The sequence below is a fragment of the Aptenodytes forsteri genome, unplaced genomic scaffold, assembly GCF_000699145.1.
Source record: "Aptenodytes forsteri isolate BGI_AS27 unplaced genomic scaffold, ASM69914v1 Scaffold20, whole genome shotgun sequence".
In the NCBI taxonomy this organism is placed as follows: domain Eukaryota; kingdom Metazoa; phylum Chordata; class Aves; order Sphenisciformes; family Spheniscidae; genus Aptenodytes; species Aptenodytes forsteri.
Window position 1 is genome coordinate 2,882,940 of NW_008795523.1, and position 5,844 is coordinate 2,888,783.

Here is a 5,844-nt window from a genome sequence, read left to right on the forward strand (position 1 = left end):
GGAGCGGGGCTTGGCCGCTCCGACGTGCCCCGGCCCGGCGGCTGCCCGCCCTGCCAGGCTTCCCGCCGGGGCCGCCGCTGCCTCCGGCGGCTCTCAGGCTGCTGCTCTCCCTCTCCGGTAGCCCCACTACCGGGCCCGCACAGGGCGTCTTCAGCTCTCCGCCTGTCCATCCTTCCTCTCTCCCCGTGCCCCTCTACGTGACCAGCCGACATCAGTGGCCAGTTCGCTGGTATTAATCTGGAGGAAGTGAAATTTTTGCAACCGATGAAGGAAAAGGTCCCAGTTGAAATCGCGGGGTAAATGGCAGACAGTGCGTTTTAGCTTCAGCTCCATTAAAGAATTTGGATTCCACATGCCTTACGCTTTCTATTTATTGAGGGCTAGGAAAAACTAACCAATCTTAATTGAAAGCAGCCGTTAATATTTTTTTTAACCAAATTTGAAATTGTTGTGAATACTTGCTTGATGCTTACAGGCATACATGCTTATTTGTAGTTGACTTAGTGCCTGACGAGTAATTCTCACTTCTGCCGTTACAGCAAACAAACACGCAGAACACTGCTGTCTCTTACAGGGCGCAGTTGTAAGAGAAGAGGGGAAATTTAATACGTATAGCAGAGACACTTGCTTTCTGAGAAGAATATAAAATCCATGGAATATAATTGAGATTCAGATAAGAACAAATCTATATGCAAAGTTCTAAATAAAAGCCTTCAGATAAAATATGCTTTGCCTCTATTAGTCTCTACAGTTTTCACAGTGTGGAAGTTTAAATGGCATCACTGTGAAAGGATCCTGTGATTTTGGTTTGGGTTTTTTTTCCGATTTGGAAAATACCTATTTAATTAGATGAGGAACATGAATATGTGATGACATTACATGGGTGTATGGCTGACATAAAATGGGTGCTTTGGGAGAATTTATTTGTGTAAGTTGAAGCTTTTGTATATGCATCGCTGTATGCAGAAGTGATTTTGCTGTATCAGTAAGTATTTCCTCTGAGGCCTGAGAGTAGCCGAATTCTCTGCTCGCTGTGGTTCCTATGCAACTAGCCTCTTAGATGATGCTCTTGGCAATCCATTTAGGTCACAAATGTCCTTGTAACATGATTTCAGCAGAGAAATGACCACTGTGATCTTACGTATGTGTAATGGTGCTTTCGGTGACTAGCGGCTCCTAAAAACCTTGGAGCAAAGGTAGCCAGAAATACTACGCAAGTCCTGTAACTTTCGGTTGAAGAGCAAATAGGTTCATGATGGGTGCAGCTGCTACCCCACCATAATCTCATTAAAAACACTGAGTGGGGGGCGGCCGCTGTGATATACTGTGCTTCTACATGTACACAATACTGAATTGTAACAAAATAATACGTTTTTATGCCACCCTGGTTTGCATAATACCAGTCTCTGGCCTGTTTTGGGCTTCTCAACGTGGCCACGTCTTTCCCTCAGCACAGGGATGTATTTCACGTGTGGCCTTCCAGCCCTAGCAATGGGAGAAGGCTGGAAACGGGCTGTGCCAAGGTCGCGCTCTTTGTGGTCACAGCTCTCGTGGTACTGTCTTCTGGGGAATAGCTGTGGCTCCAGAAAGGGACCAGAACTCTAACAGGGGTTGGCGGAGAGAAAAAGGAGAACTTAACTGCCCCTGCCCATGGGCCTAGAAGACACTAAAGATTTCATAACACCACAGCAACAGCTGTACTCTTAACAGTTTTGGGGTGTTATTCTTGGGAAAGTTTGAACTTGTCTATCATGGAGATGCAGTAGTTTTGCTAAGTATGTTTTGTATATATCAAGAGTTAAAACCAAAGTTTGATCTTGCTTAACTTGTGAGTATTGTTGCAATCTACAGGAAAGACCTGCAAGCTTATTTGTATAGCCACATATGTATAGCTATGCTTTATTCATACAGGCTAAGGTGAAGTCTTTAAAGCATATACGTTTCAGTACGCTACTGGTTTTTGATCGCATTTCAGTTGCAGTCACCTACGTTCAATGCTAATTCCCTGCTAAAGTTGTCAAGTCTGTAGAATAAAATAATTATTTTTATGTTTTTAATTGTTAGTGATTAGTTGTTGTCGAAGTGTTTCACTTCTTAATTATTGCTTTTCTTATTTGGTAAAATAATTTGAAAGCTAATTTAAACTCTGCTCCTGCATCTTCACAGACGCCCATTAATATGATTGCAGTCTAGCTCCCCAGGCAGTAATTTCTGACAGTGATGTCATTCATGTGATGAAAAAGGGATGAGTAGTGAATTACAAGCATGAAGAAAGTGGTAATTACACTGTTTGGGTTTGTTTTTTAATGTCTGTCTGAAAGCTTCAGCTTGTTTGAAGGGCAGACTTAGCCGAGCTAGGTGAAGTGGCTCCCGTTCCCAGGTGTCTGCCTTGTCCATTTGCCGTCCCTGGGGCAGGCATGGCCAAAACGATGCAAGCCTGTTCTGTGCCACCACAGTTGATATCGATATGTTATCGCATAGCTGCTATGGTTTACAGTCCCCCTTCCGTCCATACCGGCCTCCATTGCTGCAGGAATGGTGACGCTTGCCAGCACCTGTGCCAGTGCAGCTCTGGTGCCAGCCCTGCCCTTGAAGACCCGCGTGAACCGCTTGTGAGCTACGTGTAGCTCAGTAGCCACTGGTGAACGTGGTCCTTCTGCAGCCAGAGACTTTTGTGCTGCCTTTTTGATCCCAGTCCAGGCTTTCTTGTGCATATCCTGTGTTAATTCTGGCACTTTCCAACTTTTGGATGTTGAGCGTGAAAGCTTTCAGGTTCTTCTAGCCTTTTTTTTGTTTAACCAGTCAGCGAGCAGAGTAAAACCACGTTTGGATTTTCCAAGACCTTCAAATGGGTTTGCATATATTTTCTTGCTTAGTCACTCAGCTTTACGCTTGGTCTTGTTTTCCTTTCCTCATCAGCTGCCAAGTGAACTTTCATTGTAACAAGATGGGCAAGGTCAAAGAAGAAAACTAACAAAAAACAAAACGACGTGCAGAGCACTAAGCAAAGCCAGATACAGGATTAGCTGTGTGCCAGGAATGACTTCCCTGCTCTGGTAACCGCCAGTGACTCTGTTAGGAATTAGGTTACTCTGTTACGAATTATGTTAGTTTGATAATTTTTTTTTTCTTCAGGACAAGTTTCAGATCTGACTATGGAAATCCTTTTTCTGAAGAAGCTGTGGTCAGTTCTGCTTCATTTGGGGCTTATTCTTCCTTCCCTCCTTCGTGAGGTTTTATATTCCCTGACTCTGAACTGATTCCATATCCATGCTATTTAAAGGAGTTTTACCAGATAAAACCTTATTACAGCTGAAAAAAGCAAGCAGTCACCCAAAGCAGGAATGAACATCACTGACATTTCACCTTTAAGGCTTTTTTTCAGTGTTACTTAACTGCATCAGGTATTCAATAAGTAAATATATCAACCTTTTGTGTGTCTTGCTGCCAGCCAGACAGTAAAATATGTAAGTCTTTTGGCTGGAATGTCCAGAGGTATGGTGGTACTTACTCCCATGAGTAAGGTCTTGACTGAGTTACTGGCATGAGGAACAGCATGTGAGTTGAATCCAAGAGCATATCTCTTAGCATTAAAGATGTAACTATTTTGAAATGGTTTCAAATAGCATGGCTGTACTACCAGAAGACAAAAAAGTGAATTTTAAAGCTTCAAAATTAGCAGCAGCTTTCCAGAGGAGTTAGTAATCAGCTCTTGTAGCAAACTCTGAAAAGTCTTGAAGATAGAGGCCTCTTGCAATAGGTGTCATCCAACATAAGATGGGTTCTTGCTGTCAGATGCCACACTACCTCATCCTGATCAACACTGGTGTGTACACCTGAAAAAAAAACATTAAAAGATCAGCAGATCGTGTTTATGTTGCTGTCACAACCTGCTTTTATTGCTAGGGAATTGCTTGGAGAAAAAGACATTCCTATAAAAATCATAAAGGGTCCAATTAGTACATTTTTTGTGAATATTGTCTCCATTTCTGTCCTCACCCTGGCCCCATCCAGGAAACATATCCTGGATCCTCCTGCCATGCATATAAGAGCACACATGGAAGAGAGAGAGATTCATGACATTTCTCCTTTAGAAAGCTTAACGCAGTTACTGCATCAGATGCAGGAACTGAAACTCTGCTGGGTTTCTCATTTGCTGCTCCAGCTTGGTGCCTGGGGAAAGCTTTTGTCATCGTTATTCTGGTGTTCAAAGCTCCAGAAGAAGAGACGTGATCAATGGACTTGGGCCCCGAGCTTCCACCTTAGAAGTCAAGATCCTCCTGCCCCCTGTTACGACAACAGTAGCATTATGCCCTTACCTAGTAACAGGAAAAATTACAAGAATCAAAATTTCAAACCTTCCTGCAGTTCTGGTTCCCTTCTACTATTTACACACATTAGAAGCAATGCGAAAAACAAACCAAAATAAAAAACCGTAACCCTTCCCCTTCCAAGGACTGCTAATTGATCCTCTTCCCAAATCTGAGAGGATGTGAATAGGTTGGCAGTTTCATAAATAGTAATAGTTATTGGCTGTCAAGGATAACGTGCTTGAGATGGCTTTCGCAGTAGTGTTGAATCCTGATGAGACTGAAGAGAACCTGAGTTTAAAGAAAATAAAATACTACATTTTAATTATAATATTGATAGGGTTGGAGATAGGGCAGTCTACACAACACCTGCAAAACTGGCATCTGTTGTTTGCGAGCAGGGTTGGACTGCCGTGTATATCGGTCAAGATGCAGCAACATTGATTAACTGGGAGAGCAGAAAAGCGGAGTTAAAACTATCTTGATTATTTTCCTAGATTACAGCTAGAAAGCGCTGACACCGTAATTGGTTCCAGAATTTGAGTTAATGTTGCTGTGATTAACTACTGTGAAGTACCTTTGTTGAAAGTTGATATATTTCAGAGAAGGGTAATGATTTATGTCAATATTTTTATTTTCATGAATGCTAGTTAGAGAGGGAAGAATCCTAGAATTTTGTCCGACACTGTATTTCTTGTCTCAGTGTGACCAACCATGGTTTTTCCTTGTTTTCTTTATGGACAGTGCTGGAAAAATTCCCAGCATTGAACTTGCTTGTAAGACAAAGAGCCCTGCCTGGTGAGTTGTTAGGAAGCGCTTTGTTAAGGACAGCTTCCTTGTCTGGAAGTATATGTAAATGAAGGGGAAGAAAATTCCACAAACTTGCCAGACAACTGTTTCTAATTTTACAGCGATGTAATAATCCTGGGTATCTGGTTTGTCACTGGGATCGTTTGACTACACTCAGTAGCAGAAAATCCAAAAAATCCTGAGTTGAAATCTTAGCTTTTTAATAAATGAGCTTTCTTTCTATGGCCTGATACCAGCAGGGACGTTTACCAGCCATTTTCACTCAAATGAGATTTTTCTTGTCTGAACTTGAACTGTTGCCATTCAAGGAAATGCTAACCTGAAAATAAACTCCTTTAAAGTCAAAGTATCATTTGACTTTGTTCCTCTTTCTGTTTTCACTGCCTACGCAATTTGTTTACTCGGCGGATTTTTTTTTCCAGGCTGGGACTTTCCAGTGACGTGTCCTCAGCTGGAAGGAGAGGGGAGTTTCTCACTGCTGAGCAATATTGGGATTTTCCATTTTCCAAAACTTTTTCCGCGTGCCATTTATAGTTGATGATACAGATCTAATTTGGTTTTGTTTCCCTCTTTAAAGAAAGAGATGTGCAACTACAAGCCTTTCATCTCTCCTGCTCCGATGTCATCAGCTTTCTTTTGTCTGCTGAGAACAACTGGAAAGTTGTAACAGTGTCCCCCCCCCCCCCCCCCCCCCCCCCCCCCCCCCCCCCCCCCCCACCCCCCC